We start from the raw sequence: 23,087 nt of genomic DNA on the forward strand, positions 1-23,087 counted from the left end.
GGTGAGGCAATGACATTATCAATGTAAGCACTAAGACCATTAGCTGCAACTGTTTGTCTGTCTAACATAGCTGAGTTAGATGTAACAAACTTAAGTTTCCAATGAGGACTCTGCTCACCATGTCTATTCAACGTCCTGCAGCTGTCACATTCATGCAGCTTGTGTAGAAACAGTTTGTTCCATCAGAGCCATCAAATCCAGCATGCAGGGGATGTAGCTCAGTGGTAGAGCGCATGCTTTGCATGTTGAAATGGAGGGTTAGGGTTATGTAACATGAACGTGACTGAGGGTCGATTCTGATCATCTCCGTTAGAGCATTATTGTGTAATTCAGTGTTTGTGCAGTTTGGGACACATTCATAAAACAGAGCAGAACCAGCAGATGGAGCTGTTTGGATGTTTCTATCATATGATGATGAAATCTAAAGGCTCTCTGATCATCACATTGAGAAGTTCATCTGGTTTGTGATATTTCTTCATATGATAGTGAGGTAAAATGTGTTCAGTGGGATGTGTGTGTATCCAGCAGGACTGACAGCTTCATGTGGGATTCTCACAGAGATGATTCAAACCTGATCACAGTGATCAGTATGGATATACAGTATGTTTGCTGTCAGTGGAGGAAACTCTCAGACAGGACTAATAGTCATGTTTGGGATGTTCCTGGATTTGAGTTGAATGAGTGTAAATTCTCTCTGATTTTAACACACGTTCGCACATCCACCTCCATTCAGACATGGAGTTTACATATTGTTTGGAATTCTAATGTGAATGTCACAGACAGCATTTTTTGTAAACGCTTGTTCTAATTATTAATGTTAAGACCCAGAAAGCAGCATATTTGATTGACTGTTGTACCAAGATGATCAGTGTTTATAGCTCATAACCTGATCACAGATCAATAATCAGCCATTGGAAGACACTCTGAAACTTTCTTCTGCAGTCAGAACTCATCCACCTTCAGACTGGACATCTTCTGACTGTAGAACTGGAGCTTTTTATACATCTCACTGCAGCACAATAAAGTCCTCTGTGAGTATTGTGTGTCCCACAGTGTACATGACATCTGAGCAGCAATACTTCCACCTGCTGGAGATTTATTGTTACTACAGCTGTAAAATAAATCTATCAGAACATGAACTCAGTCTGTAGAATCCAGAAGATTAATGACACACTTTGTCCTGCTGTTATGGAATCAAATCCTACTTTAGGTTTTCTATATATTAAACTAATGAGCACTGTTGGGGATCAAACAGAAAAGGACAGAGGTGTGAAACAAGATTTTTCTTTTCTTTTAATTAACAGAAAAAATGTCACAACAAAGAACAATTTATGTCATTCTGAAATATAACTCCAAAAAATGGACAAAAACAGTCCCTGTTTAAGAAACGTTAACTAAGCATAAGGAGACTGAAGCTTAAACATTAATAAACAGAACATACTGACTCATAAATGGCACACTGTAATGTACAACATTTCCTGTAATAGAATATGCACAATTTGGGTCATGGGCTGATCAATCGTGCACGTTGCATAATGCCCAGCTCTGCTCTGGATCCAGCCTGTGTACAAAATCAGGTGAATGTGATGGCTGATGATGACTGAGCTCTTAGTGTAACACATCATGGATTCTAGTTCTCCTTCATGAATGCCTTTTATAGTGGAACTAAGAATGTTCACGTACATAAAAAAGAATGTTCTTGTATATAAAAAGAAAGAATGTTCGGGTACATAAAAAGGAAAGAATGTTCATGTATGTAAAACAAGAATGTTCATGTCAATAAAAAAAAAGAAAGAATGTTCGCGTACATAAAAAGGAAAGAATGTTGATGTCCATAAAAAAGAAAGAATGTTCACATACATAAAAAGGAAAGAATGTTCATGTCCATAAAAAAGAAAGAATGTTCACATACATAAAAAGGAAAGAATGTTCATGTCCATAAAAAAAAAAGAAAGAATGTTCATGTCCATAAAAAAGAAAGAATGTTCACATACATAAAAAGGAAAGAATGTTCATGTCCATAAAAAAAAGAAAGAATGTTCGGGTACATAAAAAAGAATGTTCTTGTATATAAAAAGAAAGAATGTTCACGTACACAAAAAGGAAAGAATGTTCATGTCCATAAAAAAAGACGGAATGTTCGGGTATATAAAAGAAGAATGTTCATGTCCATGAGAAAGAAAGAATGTTTGTTTACATAAAAAGGAAAGAATGTTGATGTCCATAAAAAAAAGAAAGAATGTTCGCATTAATAAAAAAGAATGTTCTTATATATAAAAGGAAAGAATGTTCATGTCCATGAGAAAGAAAGAAAGAATCACTCTGCAGGTTACTGTCATATAAGAACCGCGCGCTGGCCGATTGTGCCACTGGAGCCTGTGATGTGTTTCTGCTAACACACGTCACAGGAGCACATCCAGCAGAAGAAGGTTCAGGTTTGAACCAGCTCGAGGGATCTACTTTCCTGTAGCTTACTTCCTGTGTTTAGTTCCAATGTTTACTGTGAGATCACTTCCCCCTGAATCCTGCTGTTCACAGCTTCCACCAAATGGAGCCAAATAAGACACAAAACTTATTGTGATGTGTGAGTCTGAAGAGCTGCTGCCTTTGATACGTCACCTGATGATGTCATCTGATGATGTCATCTGATGATGTCACAATACTCACAGAATGAAAGTCTTTCCTTTGAAGCTGCTTCAAAGAATTTCCAAAATCACATGTGATTCAGATGTAAACACAAAGTCTGCCTCACTGTCACCATTCAGAGCAGCTGAGAAGATTATTGATCATTCATTGATTATTAATGATCAGCTCAGAACCAAACAGTGTATCTGAAGCACAGGAAAGAGGTCTGCTCTCCAACACTCTGGTCCCTCAATTACCGCTCATTATTATCCTGCTTAGTCACTCGTCACTCAGTCTTGTCTAACACTCTGATATTTCACGCTGACTGGTTGTGCGTCCAAAAGGCTTCAAAGACATCTTTCTGCCATTCTCTCCTCCAAACCTTTGGACACAGCATCCAGGTTTCTCATAATGTGACATGGGTGTCATTACTGCTGTGAAGGTGGTAGTTTGGCCAAGCAGTCCAAGGTGCTGCATTCATTCTGCGGTCTCTTCAAAGTGTCGGTTTGAATCCCATTGCTACTAATTACCTCTATTCCTCTGAATGTAACCTGTTTACAACATCAGTTGAGTGTGATGACTGAGCTCTTAGTGAAACACATCACAGATTCTAAGTCTTCCACGTGACTGCCTTTTATAGCAGGCATTGCTTCTTAATGCTGAAATGAGTGACAAAAAGCTATGTCGGAAGTTTCAAGGTGCTAACATTTACTAACATTCTCTGCTCCAAACATTTCGATGCAACTTTCAGGGGTCAGAAACATGTGGCATTATTGCAGGCAAGCTAGGGACAACATGTGGTAGTGTGGCCGAACAGTCCAAGGTGCTGGATTTAGGCTCCAGTCTCTTCAGAGGCGTGGGTTCAAATCCCACCACTGCCAAGCTTTGCACTCTGAGCTGACACTGTCCTATCAAAGCTAGCATTAACTTTTCTGTTTCCTCACCAGAGACTGGCAGCTGGACACACGTGTCAGGATGGCTCAGTGGTCTGAGGTAACAGACTCAAGATCTTTCCTGCACAAATGGGCCTTGAACATGAAAGACTCATAATTTCATAGATCAGTGTCACCTATCACTGCTGTGGAGTCTATAATGTGAACCACTAAAGGGAAGAAGCTGCATCGCCTGAACAGGGACTTGAACCCTGGACCCTCAGATTAAAAGTCTGATGCTCTACCGACTGAGCTACTCAGGCTTCTGATGGGTGCTTAATTCAATGAAATGAAATGAAATGAAATGAAATTAATTATTTCAGCTTGACTCAAACAAACAGCCCTGTCCCAGCCAGGGGTTGATCCTGCAGGTCATCTCTCTCTCTCTCTCTGTTTCCTGAAGGCCTCTCTGCCATTTACTAATTAAAATATACTCACAAAAAAACCAACTTGTTTCTATCATATGATGATGAAATCTAAAGGCTCTCTGATCATCACATTGAGAAGTTCATCTGATCTCCACATCTGGTTTGTGATATTTCTTCATATGATAGTGAGGTAAAATGTGTTCACATATAAGCCACCTTTTTAAAAAAATATCTGAATTCCAGGAAGACTGACTGCACATCTGAAAAACTCTGAAGTGGTGAATGCACAACTTCCTGAACTTGTTTTCAGAATTGCTCCTTTTCTTTCAGCTCACTTCTAAAATTTATTTTATTTTACATTTTCTTGCTGAGGATAAAGCAGAGAGGAGGCTTCATCAGACAGACAATTTGCATGCATTCATACATGTAGAGTGGACAAAACAAGGTTGTTTCCATTTTCGAAGGACAGAGTGGCAATATTTTTACAGGACTCCATGGAACCCTGCAGGTGTAGTCTCATGCAGATGTGAAAGGAATTTCAGTCTTTTAAAAGTGTGGGCGGTCAAAAGTCAACCAAAATACCTTTGTCCCGAAACACACCTTACAGCAGGAGAGGTGAAAGAAAAGTGGTTTCTGTCAGAAGTACGATTTGAACCCACACCTCCAGGGGAGAGTGCGACCTGAGCGCCAGCTGCAGAAGGAGCGTGTTGGAGAAATGTTGGAGGCCACAATCACGTACACAAAGTCCAAAATTTATTTAAAAGCGAGAATCACACCCCTAGACCAACAAGCCCTTGGTGAGTGGCTCTTTTTTTTTTTCTTTTTTTTTTTTAAATAGAAAAAATTTTCCTTTTCATTCTGATCTTTATTCAAGCCTTCTTTATTGACAAGAAAGATCCAACATTAAGAACAGAACAGCTACACACAAACAAAGGAATCATTAACAGCCCTTCAAGAAGGGGGACCAGAGGGTGTGTGCCAACTACAGGGTCATCACACACCTGTGTGAAGCTGGCCCCCCACCCCACGCAAAATATCAGTGAAAAAGTCTGTCTCCTTTGTGTTTCGTCTGTGCTGGTTTGTATGGTATTATTTTTTAGCAAATCCACAGGTCACCCAGCCGTCGAATCCCATCCTCGTCGGTGGTTGCTTTAGTCTGTTTAAGTTGCAGCCTGCTATTCCAGTGAGAATTACCTATCCAGTCAGAATTATCCTCAACGTCAGCTGGTTAGAGCGTGTTGCTAATAACACCACAGTCATGGATTTGATCAGACTGTGATAAATGACATTCTCCATGTTTTCCCAAACCCAAATCTGTAAATATTAGTCAAAGGAGACAAGAAGAGGAGAGGGGGAACGGCTCCCTTCGATAGCTCAGTTGGTAAAAGCTGTAATACAGGAAGTGATGAGCAGGAACTCCACTGAGAGTGAAGCTCTGCTGGGTTTGAATGCAGGATGTCCTGTTTATAAGACAGACACTTTAAGCAGCTCAGCATCAGTGCTGCCAGTTTCTCTGCAGTTTTTCTCTAAAACCACGTCTGTGTCAGTCAACGCTTGTGCACCTCACAATTGTGTGTCACTTCCACAAAGGTTGAAAGCTGTGCTTCCTCACAACAAGAAGGTGCCCTGTCCTTTGAGTAGAAAACTATCCAGGCTGCAAAATGCTGAGTCACAGGAGCATTGCTGTGCATGGTTGTTGTGGCCGAGTGGTTAAGGCGATGGACTAGAAATCCATTGGGGTTTCCCCGCGCAGGTTCGAATCCTGCCAACAACGTTTACTTCCTTTTATGGACCAAGTTTCCCATTTGGGGAGAGACACAGCTGAGTGCTGTTGTTAGGACTCATCTAAGAGGAGGAGAGCACTCACTGGTGCTCAGTTATCATTATCAAGGCCGGTGATAGGGACACACCTTTAGTTCCACTTCCAGGTCATGGAAGCAATAATGAGAAGTCATTTCCACTGTGTGCTGTGCTGAAATAGCTCATATGGGAGAGCGTTAGATTGAAGGTTTAAAGGTCCCTGTTTCAATCCTGGGTTTGTTGTTTTTTAATTATGGAGTTAAAGTCACTTAGTGTAACACATCACAGATTCTATGTCTTCTCCATGAACGCCTTTTATACCAGGCATTGGTTCTTAAGTTAAAGCCGAAATGAGAGATAAAATGTTATTCAGGAAATTTCAAATTGTTTATTCCCTTCACCTGTAATACACCTCTGACCAACCACAAAGGGACTCCAACCCACAGCCTTCTGATCCAAAGGCAGACTACTCATCCTTTAGGCCACGTGGTCTCTGAGTGTGGCTGACTTTAATGTCCTGTTGTCACATAATCGTCTGTTCCATCGTCTCTACCAGCACTTGACTGGATCCATCTTGATCACTGAGCTACATCCCCTGCATGGTGTGGCAGCTTTAGCTTCTGAGATCATGTGACAGGTAAAACTTTTGAGTGCATAAATAACAAAAAAAAGTGTTTTTGTCTTGTATGATAAATGCAATGTGCATTTGTGCTCCTTAGTTTTGGGGTTTGCTTCTCACTCTGGGTGCCATGAATTTTTCTCCCCTCGTAGATCGTTGGACTTTCTCCGTCATTTCCCACTTTGGACAAGGGTCAGTGTTTAAGTCCCACCTGCCCCAACAAAATTCTGGTGAAATACATAATACATATAACCATTCAACAGCATCACTAAGTCAGGAGCAGAACAGTACACATTACTGAGGAAAGCGATAAATGACATTCTCCATGTTTTCCTGTTAATCAGTGCTGCTGAAAAACTCCTGACATTTTCCAGTTTAAGTTATCACTCCTGGTGGGACAGTAAATGAATCTTTAGTGTGTATAAATAGCAGAGGATGGTTTCGATCCATCGACCTCTGGGTTATGGGCCCAGCACGCTTCCGCTGCACCACTCTGCTCATACCTGGCTGCGCTTCATTCTCTTCTGGATCCGTGGGTTGAAAATCCTCTGTGCTGTGCCCCAGCTGATGTGGGTTGGTTAGATGATGGTAAAGTTTTATGTTGCATTGGCCAGGAATTGAACCCAGGCCTCGCACCTGGGAGGTGAGCATTTCACTGATGAAATGCCAGTCTTCTGCGTGACAGGCAGAGACACTGTCCACTATACTAACTCAGGAGCAGGAAAGACAGATATTACGTGGTGTGTGACTTCACTTCCTCTGTGAGTGGGTGAGTGGCTCTGAGTGGGTTTTAATTTGGTGGAAATGGACCCAAATATCTCTTTTAGTGCTAAAGGTTGCAGACCCCTGATCGAGGGGTATGATTCTGACTTTGGGTGCAAGAGGTTCTGTGTGTAAATCCCAGAGGAGCCCCTCATATGATGTGTCCACTGTCTGCAGTTCCACTATTCAAGTGTCAGTAAGTTAGACAACATGAATTCAGGAAGGCTTCTCTGACTTCAACAGGTTCAATTCAATTCAATGTGCTCTAACTGCTTATAAATGTCTCACTGGATCAAAAGCTTTGAGCTACGGTAGGCTATGTAATTATTTAAGTTTGATTTGTAAAAATTAGCCAAAGAAATTCCTTCACACAGGCCGGTTAGCTCAGCTGTTTAGAGCGTGGTGCTAATAACGCCAAGGTCATGGGTTCAATCCCCATACTGGCCACATGCAGCATCTCAGAACTTGATGTTGTTCTCTCCATATACTTCAATGCAGCCTGAAGGCTTTTTCCAACCAGTGGAACTGCCCCCTGGTGGTCATTAGAAGTGCAGCTTAACTTATCAGATACAACAATAACACAAAGTTACAATGATCAGAACAAAGACTGCAGATAGATCATTTCCTTTGTAACAGTTTAGTGATTAGTTTCCAGCTGGCATTGTGCAGCATGCAGGGGATGTAGCTCAGTGGTAGAGTGCATGCTTTGCCTGTATGAGGCCCTGCGTTCAATCCCCGCCATCTCCAGCGTTGATAATGAAGCACAGGAAGTACTTATCTTGTGCAACACCCTGATCTCTCAATTATCCACTCAGCTTGGAGCAATTTATCACAAATCAATTCATGACAATGAATTTATGACAAAACAGCAGCCATTGAAGTCCACTTAAAAGCAAACTCCTAATGCTTTGGCCTCTTTTTTTAAACTCACGTCAAAACATTATCATGAAGTTACATCAAGTACATATAGAGCAGGTCTAGACTGCTCTGCCTTGAGTGGCCTTTTGCACAGGAAGTGCTTATCATGTGCTTATCATGTTGTAACCTACAGCTGATGAAAACCCAAAAGTAGTTTGTTTCTACAACATCTGACTTTAGCAACAAGGAACTGCTGGGATTTAAACACAGGCTGCTTTAACCAGCCAACATACACAACCTTTATCTGCATTGAAATCATTCAGCCTGTTACCAGCTCAAATCCACAGCTCTGTACTCAGCTGTTTTTGCTGGATAGTATCTGGTTTGGTTTCACCTCTTCCACAAAACTTTAGGATGCTCCAAAGAGAGACATGAAGACTGTGACAGTTAATTTAGTTTAACAACCTTAAACTTGATCAATGAGGCACTGCTGGGATTTGAACCCAGGATCTCCTGTTTACTAGACAGGCGCTTTGACCAACTAAGCCACAGCACCACGCAGATAAGATAGGATGTATTTTGGATCTTAAAATACCCTCAACGTACGTGGCTGACAATTGTGACTCTTGCCAGAGTTTCTTTAGCATATAATAAACTGTCACATTAATGTCCTGAATGTGCTGTGTGTAAATAATGAGGTTCATCAAAACAAAGTCAGAACCAGAGCTCAGGCTGTTGGTACACAAACAAAGAAAGGCATACTTGTGGATTCACAAGATTATATCAGGATCTGACCTTTTCCTGTTCTGATGTAGCTCAGTGATCAAGACGGATCCAGTCAAGTGCTGGTAGAGATGATGGAACAGACGATAAACTGACAACAGGACATTAAATACATAATACATATAACCATTGAACAGCATCACTGAGTCAGGAGCAGAACAGTACACATTACTGAGGAACGCGATAAATGACATTCTCCATGTTTTCCTGTTAATCAGTGCTGCTGAAAAACTCCTGACGTGTCTCATCATTTTTCTGTTCTTTGGAGAACAAATTTAATCTGTCTACAAACCTGAAGCCAGGGTCTGTTCCATGAACACGACATGCTGACGTTCTTCAGATTATGAGACTGGCACACTGCCTACTGCACCAACGAGGCCTGGAACCCAGAGTAAGTAAAAGAGTGAGAAGGAGGAGAGCTGTCAGTGTTTCAGTATAAACATACAGTACAGTCCTGACCACTGTTGTATCCAGGCAGTGCTGACTGCTGCTTTTCATGGAGAGCAGTGACCATTGCATTGGCCGGGAATTGAACCCGGGCCTCTCGCATGGGAGGCGAGAATTCTAGAGAGTAGAGCGTAGCATATCTCCACTTGTCACATGGAAGTAATTCAAATTCAATGAATTCAATAAATCCCAGCACTTCCTTGTTGCTCAGGTCAGATGTTGTAGAAACAAACTACTTTGGGGTTTTCACAGCTGTAGGTTACACCTGTGAGACAGCTCAAAGCTGTGTCCAAAGGTTTGGAGGAGTGAATGGCAGAAAGATGTCTTTGAAGCCATTTGGACACACAACCAGTCAGCGTGCAGCATTCAACCTCACAATATTTCATGTGGTTGTGGTTGAAAGACGAGGCAGAATATTGGAAGTGTAACTTTGGGTCTTAAAAAAAAAAAAAAAACTGCTTATCGCCCAACGTGGGGCTCGAACCCACGACCCTGAGATTAAGAGTCTCATGCTCTACCGACTGAGCTAGCCGGGCTGCTAGCAATACAAAAATCATTTCAAAATAAAAGCCGGTTTAGATTATTTTATTTGTATCTTTAGCTCAGATGTAGCAAAGCGCAACAATGCTGTCAATAAGGATCTTTCCCATTTGGGTTACTTGAAGTGATGGTGGCCACTGATGCAACACTCCGTTTATAACAGTTTTACATTTAATTAAATACTTCACTGCAAAAATGACACACACATGACATTATGGGAAATCTCAAAACTGTGTACAAATGTTTGGAGGAGAAAATGGAAGAAAGATGTGTTTGACAGCCTTTTGGACACACAACCAGTCAGTGTGACGCAACCAACCTCACAATATTTCATGGTGTGGTTGAAAGAGGAGGGAGAAAATTGGAAATGTAGGTCAAAGAAACCTGAGCTTGAACCTCACTCATACCACTTCCGATGCCGAAACCCGGGATTGAACCAGGGACCTTTAGATCTTCAGTCTAACGCTCTCCCAACTGAGCTATTTCGGCTGGATGAGCCCACTAATGCAGGATGTTCTGTTCACCATCTACTTCTCCAAAGTCCCACAGTGAAGGCTTCAAATGCACAGCTCTCACAGTGTTATCATGCCAAGAGAAAGAACTGACTGATTCTGACAATGAGACCATGGCCCAGTGACCACGTGGCCTAATGGACAAGGAGTCTGACTTGTCTAACGTAGCTGAGTTAGATGTAACAAACTTAAGTTTCCAAGGAGAACTCTGCTAATCATGTGTATTCAATGTTGTTTAAGAACAGTTTAAAGTGCAAACAGAAAACAAACAATTGTAGAGTTCTTACCTGAGCTTCAAGACTTCAAGACACTTCAAGATTGTACTCGCTCAGCCACACTACCACATCATTCTGCCAGCTTCACTGCATGACAATGACACACATATGACATTATGGGCAACGTGAAGACAAACGTTGTGTGTCATTTCCTTAAAGGTTTGATTCGTCACCTGATGATGTCACAATACTCATAGAAAGAAGCTCTTCCATTCATTGATTATTGATGATCAGCTCAGAACCAAACAGTGTATCTTTCATCCAAACTCTGACAGTTTCTCCACACAGACGGTAATTTGACCATTTATTCCTCTTTGGATCTTTACCTAACCACAGAGGCTCTGAGCTGCTGCAGAAGGGGAAAAGAAAAACCATCTGATGAAGCCTCCTCTCTGTTTTGGGTGGTGGGTGCATGTTATTCACATGTTATATAGGTGAAGGTTATTCTCAATCCCTCTCACACTAAATCAGATGGCAGAGGTTCCACTGAGAGCTGAACTCAGATCAGTGGATTCAAAGTACACAGTGCTAACCATTACACCATTTTAAGTCCTTGAAGTATCCAATCATATGCAATTACTGCGTGGCATCTTTTACAAATGTGACTTTTTTCACAGATATAAATTATTTCATTCAGTTCAAATCTGGGTGCCCCCTGCCAAACCTACATGTTTTCATACGCAAGCACGAACTCTGGTTGACTGTGATGTTTCTCATTTCAGCCCACCTGGTGTTGGTATCGTCTTTCACTGGCTTCTATAACTTTTGTTCACAGGGAGACAAAAAATGCCTGAATTAGCTGATTAGTTTTCATTGACAAGAAGCAAACTGGTAGTTGTGGGATTTGAACCCACGCCTCCGAAGAGACTGGAGCCTTAATCCAACACCTTGGACCGCTCGGCCACACTACCCGGTGAACAAAGCTCGAACCCACTACACACTGACCAACGAGCCTTGTACAGCAGGAGATTTGTGGAATTTAAAATGCTCTGAGGGGGAGAACATTTCAGTCATCAAAAAAAAAGCTCACACAAAGCATTGATCATACACTACAACATTTGGCACCCCCACACTCCCTGGTGGTCTAGTGGCTAGGATTCGGCGCTCTCACCGCCGCGGCCCGGGTTCGATTCCCGGTCAGGGAAAATGTTTTTACTGAAAAATACAGGTGATTGACCCCAGAACATAAATATGTCATCATGCACCTGGGGGGTATTTCAGGTAGGAGTTTCAACAAACTTTGAGTCTATCCCTGAACTCTGAGTTGACTTACTCTGAGATGAGAAACTCTAAGTATCTGGTTCCAGAACAGCTGATCTTAGTTGGTTCAATCAACTCTGAGTATGTTCACCTTGAGTTGCGCACATGCACAACCTCGATAAAAGCCATCATCAATGGAGTCCCGTCAAGCTGCTAAAGCTACCACACCATGCAGGGGATGTAGCTCAGTGGGCGAGCGTACCGCACAGCTGGGGCAAACTGGCAGTGGTGGGATTCGAACCCACGCCTCTGAAGAGACTGGCGCCTAAATCCAGCATCTTCGAATCCCATATGGTCTAGCGGTCAGGATTCCTGGTTTTCACCCAGGCGGCCTGGGTTCGACTCCCGGTATGGGAATCTGCTTTACAACAATGGACCAATGAACATCTACCACTGATGTACATCCTCTTTGGGTTCGAATCCCACTTCTGACAGAAATGTCTTTTCTTTCACCTCTACTGCTGTTAGGTGTGTTTGGGGACAAAGTTGTTTTATGTATATAATATGTATTACATAACAACTAATTACACTTGGATGAATTTAAATTTGATTTTTTTACTTTAACAGTAAGTGAAAACACGAAGAACAAGTGTGCATGTGGAGACGTCCTCTTCCTCTGTGTCCTGGACACCTTTATTGCCATTATTTAGTTTGATATTGATTAAGAAAAACCAATAACATCCAACCACCACCCAAAACAGAGGTTCATGATGACCCTGTAGTTGGCACACACCCTCTGGTCCCCCTTTCTTGAAGGGCTGTTCATCATTATTTTGTTTGTGTGTAGCTGTTCTGTTCTTAATGTTGGATCTTTCTTGTCAATAAAGAACGCTTGAATGAAGATCAGCCAAACACATTATACATTGCACCACAGAGACACGTTGAGAAAATAAAAGTGATGAACTGTGGATGGCAGCCTGGCATTGTGCATCAATTTGGAGAGCAGCAGCGGTCAGGTGGACAGGTTTCCTTCAGCAGTTCTGCCCTCTGTGAATACACCTGTTTGGTCACACCCTGTGTTGTTATTGTTCTCACCAGCTTGAGGAATTGGTTGTCACATTTGTTGCTGCTAACAACCTTTTCAAAAGAAAAGCTGTCACAAAAAGAACAACAGCATCAAACGCACGAGTGTTGAGCACAGAGACTTTCGATTTGCAAAGTTTAACAGGCTGTTGATGGTTTCCGTTTTTAACAGATGCCCCTTGACAAGCAGAGAGATCAGAACTCATCTTCCTTTCTTTTGGCTGGAACTACAAAGCCTCTTCAGTTTTCAACAGCATTGTCATCCATTGGAGGACTGTTTGGAGCTTCATCAGCCTCCTCACCAGGGTGAGCATTCTGGGAAGTAGTGGAGTCAGGGTCAGGTCCTATGACAGTTGTTGCATCAGCTACATCATCCATTGAACGTTTTTGTTTTGCAGAACGAATCCTCATGTTTCCCTCAATGAAGGAAAGATTGGTTGGCACAAATGGGGAGGTTTTCATGTTTGAAAAGCCCATTTTTCATGTTTTTGAACTCTGCTTCAACAGCAGCAGAACTTCCACTGATGCTGGTGCTTCAGAAGAGTCAGAGTCAGTCGCGATGGTACGTAGACGTTGTTTTGCATGTTCCACAGATTGTGACTTAAGAAGCTGTGCTATTGACCTCACAAAGAAATCTTTAACACCATGTGTTTTATTTTTCAGGCCGTCTCACTGGCAGATCATCTTGACGCAGTGTGCAACATCTACCCTTACAGAACATGGGGGCCGTTTTGCAGGTTGATTCCCAAGCAAGACGTGAAACCTATTCAGATCAGCCAAATCAGAAAAGCCAATTTAGATTATTTTATTTGTATCTTTAGTTCAGATGTAACAAAGCGCAACAATGCTGTCGATAAGGATCTTTCCCATTTGGGTTACTTGAAGTGATGGTGGCCACTGATGCAACACTCCGTAGCAGCACCACTCTGATGTACAGGGATGTATTTTGGATCTGAAAATACCCCCAACGTACGTGGCTGACCATCATGACTCTTACCAAAGTTTCTTTAGCATATAATAAACTGTCACATTAACTGTCACATGAATGTGCTGTGTGTAAATGATGAAAAACAAACAAAAATGCCACAAATGTTGGATCAGTAACCATCAAAGGAGATGCTGATTCTTCAAATCCCGGACGAGCCCATCTGTTGCCTTTCAGTCAATAAGGGTGCTAACTGTTCCACTATGGAGCTGTGTGAGGTTTGCTGTCTGCTTGTTAGTTGCAGTATCTTGGCAACTGAAGCAAGAGCAGTGGTAGTTTTGTGGCTCATGCTGTGCTGAGGAGAAGGGATATTGGTGATTGACTGCTTTTCACAGGAGACAAACTTTGGTAGGAGTCATGATGGTCAGCCACTTTGCAATATTTTCAGATCCTCTGTACATCTTGGTACTTCTTTGTACTACTTTTGTGGTGCTGACATAACATGATGTTCATGAAATACCCCCAACATACGTGGCTGACCATCATGACTCTTACCAAAGTTTCTTTAGCAGGTTCCACTCTCTTCGGAGGTGTGGGTTTGAATCCCGCCACTTTGTTTCTTGTAAATGGAAACCAAACCACTCAGTCAGGCACTTTTCATCTCCCTGTGAACAGAAGTTACAGTGACAGACGATACCAACATCAGGTGGGCTGAAATGAGAAACATCACAGTCAGCCTTTTCAGACCCAGGTAGGTTTGGAGGTCTACCAGGTCCAATTCTCTCCAGATGTCCCCAAACACACGCTTCCCCTCCAGGTTTGTCATCTCCAGTACCATTACCATTTTGGTGGCGGCACGACGAGGTGGCCGAGTGGTTAAGGCGATGGACTGCTAATCCATTGTGCTCTGCACGCGTGGGTTGGAATCCCATCCTCATCGGTGTTCAGTGGTTTTTTTTTGTCTCTCCATGTTGCTGCCTACTGTTCCAGTTGGAATTATCCTAGATTTTTGAAGACGTTTGACCTCTCGTCCAAGAGGGCCAGCTGCAGAAGGATCGTTTGACCTGCCACAAGAAAATGGCAGAAAGATGTTGTTGACAGCCTTTTCGACACAACCAGTCAGCGTGACGCATCCACCCTTGCTTGATGCTGCCTTCATCCTGATGAATGTTGAAGCAATGAAATATGACAAGAACAGACACTAAACTGACAACAGGATAGTAAAATGGGCCACACCCAGACCCCACATGGCCCAAAGGACAAGGTGTTTGACTTTGGATCAGAAGACCGAGGTAAAGATTTGTGTTCACAGAGATCACAGAGAGTCTCTTGAACGGCTCTTTAATATGAATGATGGGAACCAAGTCACAGCCCCCCTCGCCATTTTTCTATTCGTGCCTCTGTGCCATCAAATAAAATTTTGTGAAGGATAACAAAAGAAAGACACAAAAGGTGAACTGTGATGGCAGGAATCAAGTTGTGAACACAGTCTGGCAACTCTTCAGGGAAATACACAGAACAGTTTGTCTTTTCTGGACATGTTTGGTGTTTCTAACACAACACAGCTGCTTGTTAACTTTCTCCATACATGCTTCTCTTTGGGGTTGTCCTGCTCAGAAATTCAGTAAAAAAAAATTATGATTTGCTATTTTAAATAGATTTCTTGGGATCAGCTCCAACAACACAACCCTAATCTCTAATCATTGCAGTTAACAGTCCTCTCATCATATGCTAACGGTCCTCATGAATTTAAGAGGATCTTTGTCTGATCATTCTGTTCTTCAAACTGTTACCAAGACAGACACAGAAACTTCCTGCTGAAGGAGGACAACACATTTATTCAACAAACTGGAAAAAAGTTCAGAGTCACAATTAATTATCCAACGTGTTTGTTGACTTGATTCACTTGGATTCAGTAAATGCTGCTTGTTGGGGCAGCGTTAACTGACAAAGATAAAATAAATAAAGAAGTAAACAATCAATGTCTTCTAACTCAGATCACACCAGTCAGAGACACTATTGATTCCTTTCTGCATGAGCGTTTCTCTTTGGGGTTGTCCTGTTTGCAATTTGGACAAAATGTTTTATTTATTTATATTTATTTTTTACATCATACAGCCCTGACCACTGTTGTATCCAGGCAGAGCTGACTGATTCTGACAATGGGACATTAACATGGCCCAGTGACCACGTGGCCTAATGGACAAGGCGTCTGACTTCGGATCAGAAGACTGAGGGTTCGAGTCCCTTCGTGGTTGGGCAGTTGTGTGAAGGTGAACAGACTAAACTGTGTCCATTTTACAGAAATCAGTGAGGTTTTTCAGATCTCCTCCACAGAAGGTGGATCTGATCAGGTCATGGCCAACACTGACCTCTGCTGCTTGATGCTGCCTTCATCCTGATGAATGTTGAAGCAATGAAATATGACAAGAACAGACACTAAACTGACAACAGGACATTAAAATGGGCCACACTCAGACCCCACATGGCCCAAAGGACATGGTGTTTGACTTTGGATCAGAAGACCGAGGTAAAGATTTATGTTCACAGAGATCACAGAGAGTCTCTTGAACGGCTCTTTAATATGAATGATGGGAACCAAGTCACAGCCCCCCTCGCCATTTTTCTATTCGTGCCTCTGTGCCATCAAATAAAATTTTGTGAGGGATGACAAAAGAAAGACACAAAAGGTGAACTGTGATGGCAGTAATCAAGGTGTGAACACAGTCTGGCAACTTTTCAGGGAAATACACAGAACAGTCTGTCTTTTCTGGACATGTTTGGTATTTCTAACACAACACAGCTGCTTGTTAACTTTCTACATAAATGCTTCTCTTTGGGGTTGTCCTGCTCAGAAATTCAGTAAAAAAAAAAGATGATTTGCTATTTTAAATAGATTTCTTGGGATCAGCTCCAACAACACAAGCCTGATCCCTAATCACTGCAGTTAACAGTCCTCTCATCATATGCTAACGGTCCTCATGAATTTAAGAGGATCGTTGTCTGATCATTCTGTTCTTCAAACTGTTACCAAGACCACAGAAACTTCCTGCTGAAGGAGGACAACACATTTATTCAACAAACTGGAAAAAAGTTCAGAGTCACAATTAATTATCCAACGTGTTTGCTGACTTGATTCACTTGGATTCAGTAAATGCTGCTTACTGGGGCAGCGTTAACTGACAAAGACAATAAAGAAGTAAAGAATCAATGTCTTCTAACTCAGATCACATCAGCCAGAGACACTGTTGATTCCTTTCTGCATGAGTGTTTCTCTTTGGGGTTGTCCTGTTTGCAATTTGGACAAAATGTTTTATTTATTTATATTTATTTGTTGAAATCAGCCAAAGTCATGAATTTGTCATAAACATTTCCGAACATGATTCATGATGATTCATGATTCACGCTGCTGTGTCCTGGTATGAAGCACAGTGGTTCTGTCAATGTGTCCTTTCTTTCTTCTTACCTGATGTTACCTTAACTGTTAAATTCAGTAATAGCTACTTTTTTGTTTTTTTCCTTTTTTATTTATTTCCACCGTTATCTACAGTCATGCTAATTCTCAACTGTACATATATTCTTACTGGCTCCTTTTGTAAATATATTTTTGTATATATATTTTTTACTTCATCTTTTAACTTTCTTATTTTATAATTATATTTTGTACCACAGAGTTGTCTTTAAAGTTTGTTATACGTTGTGTATGATGGCAATAAAAACATTCTAATTCTAACTCTAATTCTTTGAGGTTGCTCTGGTGGAAATTTGACCCGTTTTTAATGATTTCTTGAGATCAGCTAAATCTATGAATTTGTCATCAACATTTCTGCAACTGAAGAACAGACTTGTGTTTTCAGAGCAGTAAGTGCTATTAGTTGGGGCAGAGTTTGTGATTTCAAATGTTTTTCATTCCGTCCAAGGATTAACCAGGACAGAGAGTTTATTTAACAATTTGGTGGAAAAAAGTTTTGGTTAGAATCAAAACAACAACAAAGATGGCCATTTTGAAAAGATAAGTTCAGATCAGCTGCAGCAACATTAATCACCAGAGTTAGCTGTCCTCTCACCATATGCTAACGGTCCTCATGAATTTAAGAGGATCGTTGTCTGTTCCTGATGGACTAAATGTGTTCTTCATTAGAAACCATTACCAAGACCATTGAAACCGCCCGAACAAAGCAGACAGGGAGCTGTGGGAGTGGTTTCATTCAGGTATAAGATGGGCAAAAGCCTGAAAGGGAGCCCATTGGAACTGCAACACAACTGGGAAGTGGCTGCAAAGGCTCTTTGGAGGAGATCATGTGAGGTAAAAATTTGAGCTCAATCTGACTTCTATTCTCTTTGCTCTCTTTTCCCCTTTCAGGGTTAATTCACAAAAAGGACATTAATTCTTGGAGCCATGTTTTCTTCAGCTCTAACTCGGATCACTCCAATCAGAGGCATTGATGAAGTCTTTGTGCATAAGTGCTTCTCTTTGGGGTTGTCCTGGAAGGAATTAAAGTTTTGATAGATTTCTTTAAAACAGCTAAATTCGCGAATTTGTCACGAACATTTCCCCAACTGAAGCACAGACTTGACAGACTGAGAGCAGTAAGTGCTATTAGTTGGGGTAATGTTGGTGATTTCAAAAGCCAATCACAAGCAGATGAGTTTCTATCAATTTTTGGGTGGTGGGGGTTAAGAAAGTAATTTGAAAGTCACAAATGTTACCTTAACTTGAGCACTGACTTGGCTGTTGAATTCAGTAAGTGCTACTTGTTGGGGCAGTGCTGACTGACAAAGACATCTTAGAATGCATCACTGATCATTTCAATTAGAAAGACTGATGACGTCCTTTTGTACAAGTGCTTCTCTTTGGGGTTGTCCTGGATGGAATTAATACCAGTTTTGATAAATGTCTTACCACCACAGTTAGCTGCCCTCTCACCATATGCTAAAGGACCTCATGAATTTAAGAGGATTGTTGTCTGTTCCTGATATGAACCATTGAAACCGTCTCAACAAAGTAGACAGGTGGGAGTGGTTTCATTCAGACACAACAGGGAAGTGGCTGCAAGACTCTTTGGGGGAGATCATGTGTGAGCTATTTAACCCGGATCACTCCAATCAGAGACACTGATGAAGTCTTTGTGCATAAGTGCTTCTCTTTGGGGTTGTCCTGGTTGGAATTTGGACAAAAATGATGAGCAATGCCATTCCTTCTCCATCAATCACCCCAACCGCAACTGCTATCAATGATATGGGGGGTGAGGGTTAAGAAAGTAATTTGAAAGTCACAAATGTTACCTTAACTTGAGCACTGACTTGACTGTTGAATTCAGTAAGTGCTACTTGTTGGAGCAGTGCTGACTGACAAACACAACCACATCTTCTTAGAATACAAGACCGATCGTTTCAATTAGAAACACTGATGCCTTTTGTATCAGTGCTTCTCTTTGGGGTTGTCCTGGATGGAATTAAAAAAAAAAAACAGTTTTCTTCAGATCAGCTGAATGAGTCATCAATATTTCCCGAACTGAAGCACCAACTTGTATTCTGAGAGCAGTAAGTGCTATTAGTTGGGGTAATGTTGGTGATTTCAAAAGTCAATCACAAGGACAGCAGGTTCTATCAATTTTGGGGTGGTGGGAGTTAAGAAAGTAATCTAAAAGTCACAAATGTTACCTTAACTTGAGCACTAACTTGACTGTTGATTTCGTTAAGTGCTACTTGTTGGGGCAGTGCTGACTGACAAAAACAACAGGAGGTTTGGGAGCCATTTCTTCTTAGAATCTAACTCTGATCATTTCAATCAGAGACATTGGTGATTCAACAACATCTTCTCTTTGGGGTGGTCCTGGTTGGAATATTGAGGAAAAATTAGTTAGCAGGATTAGTTGTGTAATCTATTCATTTGTCATCAGCATTTCCCCAACTGAAGCACAGACTTGTGTTCTGAGAGCAGTAAGTGCTATTAGTTGGGGTAGTGTTGGTGATTTCAGAAGTTTTCCTTCCTTTACCCATTTCCCATTAGACTCTTAGAATCTAACTCAGACCACCTCAATCAGAAACACTGATGAATTCTTTGTGCAAAAGTGCTTCTCTTTGAGGTTGTCCTGGTTAGAATTTCAACAAAATGATCAAGATTCCCATTTTTAACAGATTTCTTCAGATCAGTTGAAACAACACTACCCTAATCATTAATCACCAGAGTTAGGGACAATGGGACATTGATGACTATTTTCTCCATGAATGTTTCTATTCTCTTTGCTCTCTTTTTCCCCTTTCATTTTTAAATGGCAAAAACAGCATTAATTCTTGGAGCCATGTTTTCTTCAGATCTAACTCAGATCACTCCAATCAGAGACACTGATGAAGTCTTTGTGCATAAGTGCTTCTCTTTGGGGTTGTCCTGGTTGGAAATTGGACAAAAAAGATGAGGAATGTCATTCCTTCTTTTCTTCAATCACCAGGACAGCAGGTATTATCAGTGATATGGGGGGTGAGGGTTGAGGAAGTAATTGAAAGTCACAAATGTTACCTTAACTTGAGCACTGATTTGACTGTTGAATTCAGTAAGTGCTACTTGTTGGGGCAGTGCTGACTGACAAAAACAACAGCATCTTCTTACAATACAATACTGATCATTTCAATTATGAAACACAGACGACTTCCTTTTGTACAAGTGCTTCTCTTTGCGGTTGTCCTGGATGGTATTAAAACCAGTTTTGATAGATATCTTCAGATCAGCTGAGTGAGTGAATTTGTCATCAACATTTCCCGAACTGAAGCACAGACTTGTGTTCTGAGAGCAGTAAGTAAATCTGATTTACATCCAAACCCCAGCAAAGCTCTGCTGGGTTTGGATGCAGGATGTCCTGTTTACAAGACAGACACTTTAAGCAGCTAAGCATCAGGACTTTCCCCAAACACCTTGCTGCGGTAGATGTGAAAGAGAAGCAGTTTCTGTCAGAAGTGGGATTTGAACCCACGCCTCCAGGGGAGACTGCGACCTGAACGCCAGCTGCAGAAGGATCGTTTGACCTGCCACAAGAAAATGGCAGAAAGATGTTGTTGGCTGTTGTACAAGTACTTCGCTTTGGGGGTCCTATGAGCAGAGTGGCGCAGCGGAAGCGTGCTGGGCCCATAACCCAGAGGTCGATGGATCGAAACCATCCTCTGCTAATGGCTTTTTAGCAACAGCTAGCTATCCAAAGTTTGTTGGATTTGAAGATGACATCATTACAATCGTAAAAATGCCATACTGAAGCTGCACTAGCTGAAGAGGGAAGATCTTCAGTACAGTATTAACCTTGCTTGTTTTAACTCCCAGCAGTTTTCCTTATCAGTGGAAGTAAAGCAAATTTCAAATGTTGTTTTAGTGCTGAGTACCCAGTCTGCCTCCTTCGATCTATTCACTTTTTTTCCCCCGAAGCTTAGCTTGCATGCCAGCCCAGGGGAATTAGCTCAAACGGTAGAGCGCTCGCTTAGCATGTGAGAGGTTGTGGGGTTCATCTGCATAGCAGTGAAAATTAGTTCCAGTTTTGTTGCTTCTGTCGGCAGAACTACGTTTGACTACGTTTGTGTTTTGAGCTTCAACTTTTTGCAACAAGATACCAATCTTCCAAAAGCTCAATCAGCTGCTCCAGGTGAGGCTTGAACTCACAACCTCGGCATCACTCCGCAAGTTACTGTCATATAAGTACCGCGCACTAACCGATTGCGCCACTGGAGCCCGTGACTTGTCCCTCCTGACACGTTCTGTGAAACAAACAGTAACACCCGAAATGGCTCAGTTGGGAGAATGTTGGACTGAAAATCTAAAGGTCCCTTTTTTATGTGGACATGCACAGAGCCTGCTGAGGAAAGCCTGGGTCGACAAAACAAGTTGATAACGTCGTGATACTCGTTATCTCTGGTTGGAGCTTTCGACTGTCGAGCCAGCTCACCCAAACAAAGGCTCTGTTGAGACCGGCTCTGTTACTGATACTCGTAAGATACTCCTCTGCTCTCATCGTAAAAATTGTCTACGTTTTAAACAAGATAAGTTGTGGAGATGCCAGGGATTGAACCCGGGGCCTCATACATGCAAAGCATGCGCTCTACCACTGAGCTACATCCCCTGGATGGTGCGGTAGCTTTAGCAGTTTTTTTCCCCAGACTATAGGAAGAAGAGGAGACAGCGATCCAGAAGTGTAATAATGTGAAAATGAAAAGTTTGGTGCTTTTAGTATTTCCATAAACCTTTTGTGACTTCTAACTTCCCCTGCACAGTGTTGCAGTCTCATGTCTCAGTCTCAGTCCTCATGAAGTCTTTTTTCATCTAGGACCTCTCGCACCCTAAGCGAGAATCATACCCCTAAGCCAACGAACCATAGTGACTGTGGAGTTCATGACAAAAAAGTGGGAGGAGTCTTTCATCCCTTTGATGTCATTAGAACCTTTGTGACATCACAGAATCAGCATTCTGTCACACATCAGCACATTTCACAAGTTCAAAAACATGAAAAATGGGCTTTTCAGCCATGAAAACCTACCCATTCGTGCCAACCAATCTTTCCTTCATTGAGGGAAACATGAGGATTCGTTCTGCAAAACAAAAACGTTAAATGGATGATGTAGCTGATGCAACAACTGTCATAGGACCTGACCCTGACTCCACTACTTCCCAGAATGCTCACCCTGGTGAGGAGGCTGATGAAGCTCCAAACAGTCCTCCAATGGATGACAATGCTGTTGAAAACTGAAGAGGCTTTGTAGTTCCAGCCAAAAGAAAGGAAGATGAGTTCTGATCTCTCTGCTTGTCAAGGGGCATCTGTTAAAAACGGAAACCATCAACAGCCTGTTAAACTTTGCAAATCGAAAGTCTCTGCGCTCAACACTCGTGCGTTTGATGCTGTTGTTCTTTTTGTGACAGCTTTTCTTTTGAAAAGGTTGTTAGCAGCAACAAATGTGACAACCAATTCCTCAAGCTGGTGAAAACAATAACACAGGGTGTGACCAAACAGGTGTATTCACAGAGGGCAGAACTGCTGAAGGAAACCTGTCCACCTGACCGCTGCTGCTCTCCAAATTGATGCACAATGCCAGGCTGCCATCCACAGTTCATCGCTTTTATCTTCTCAACATGTCTCTGTGGTGCAATGTATAATGTGTTTGGCTGTTATCTGAAAGGATGGTGGTTCAAGCCCACCCAGGGATGTTCTTTGTTTAAACTCCTTTGTGGACAGGATCTCTGCCTGTCTTGTGGAAGACTGGGATTTCAATTCCTGAACGTCAGAAACTCAGTGCTGCTTGCAAACACAGCTGCTCTACATGAAAAGTGATACAACAGTGGTCACCTCCTGTCTGTAGGCAGACTCATCACCGTGCTGGATGA

General features: G+C 41.9%; 1 protein-coding gene and 14 non-coding genes across 15 annotated transcripts in view; 7 read left to right on the plus strand and 8 right to left on the minus strand.

Moving 5' to 3' along the window:
• The window catches only part of LOC115057299 (NACHT, LRR and PYD domains-containing protein 12-like), an 88,682-nt gene that overhangs the window by 20,818 nt on the left and 44,777 nt on the right, over positions 1 to 23,087 (minus strand). The gene's annotated exons all lie outside the window — the stretch shown is intronic.
• trnal-uag (transfer RNA leucine (anticodon UAG)) lies at positions 3,425 to 3,506 on the plus strand. The gene has a single exon. It is a non-coding gene; the product is annotated as a tRNA-Leu (tRNA).
• trnak-uuu (transfer RNA lysine (anticodon UUU)) lies at positions 3,748 to 3,820 on the minus strand. The gene has a single exon. It is a non-coding gene; the product is annotated as a tRNA-Lys (tRNA).
• trnas-aga (transfer RNA serine (anticodon AGA)) lies at positions 5,618 to 5,699 on the plus strand. Its single transcript has one exon. It is a non-coding gene; the product is annotated as a tRNA-Ser (tRNA).
• Positions 7,480 to 7,553, plus strand: trnai-aau (transfer RNA isoleucine (anticodon AAU)). The gene has a single exon. It is a non-coding gene; the product is annotated as a tRNA-Ile (tRNA).
• On the minus strand, positions 8,447 to 8,520 carry trnat-agu (transfer RNA threonine (anticodon AGU)). The gene has a single exon. It is a non-coding gene; the product is annotated as a tRNA-Thr (tRNA).
• trnak-cuu (transfer RNA lysine (anticodon CUU)) lies at positions 9,658 to 9,730 on the minus strand. Its single transcript has one exon. It is a non-coding gene; the product is annotated as a tRNA-Lys (tRNA).
• Positions 10,151 to 10,223, minus strand: trnaf-gaa (transfer RNA phenylalanine (anticodon GAA)). The gene has a single exon. It is a non-coding gene; the product is annotated as a tRNA-Phe (tRNA).
• trnal-aag (transfer RNA leucine (anticodon AAG)) lies at positions 11,351 to 11,432 on the minus strand. Its single transcript has one exon. It is a non-coding gene; the product is annotated as a tRNA-Leu (tRNA).
• trnae-cuc (transfer RNA glutamic acid (anticodon CUC)) lies at positions 11,595 to 11,666 on the plus strand. Its single transcript has one exon. It is a non-coding gene; the product is annotated as a tRNA-Glu (tRNA).
• Positions 12,067 to 12,138, plus strand: trnae-uuc (transfer RNA glutamic acid (anticodon UUC)). The gene has a single exon. It is a non-coding gene; the product is annotated as a tRNA-Glu (tRNA).
• On the plus strand, positions 14,588 to 14,669 carry trnas-gcu (transfer RNA serine (anticodon GCU)). Its single transcript has one exon. It is a non-coding gene; the product is annotated as a tRNA-Ser (tRNA).
• Positions 15,915 to 15,987, plus strand: trnar-ucg (transfer RNA arginine (anticodon UCG)). The gene has a single exon. It is a non-coding gene; the product is annotated as a tRNA-Arg (tRNA).
• trnai-uau (transfer RNA isoleucine (anticodon UAU)) lies at positions 21,350 to 21,443 on the minus strand. The gene is made up of 2 exons: positions 21,406 to 21,443; positions 21,350 to 21,385 (listed from the first exon to the last, which is right to left on the minus strand). It is a non-coding gene; the product is annotated as a tRNA-Ile (tRNA).
• On the minus strand, positions 21,760 to 21,831 carry trnaa-ugc (transfer RNA alanine (anticodon UGC)). Its single transcript has one exon. It is a non-coding gene; the product is annotated as a tRNA-Ala (tRNA).

Source organism: Echeneis naucrates, chromosome 2, assembly GCF_900963305.1.
Source record: "Echeneis naucrates chromosome 2, fEcheNa1.1, whole genome shotgun sequence".
NCBI classification, from domain to species: Eukaryota; Metazoa; Chordata; class Actinopteri; order Carangiformes; family Echeneidae; genus Echeneis; species Echeneis naucrates.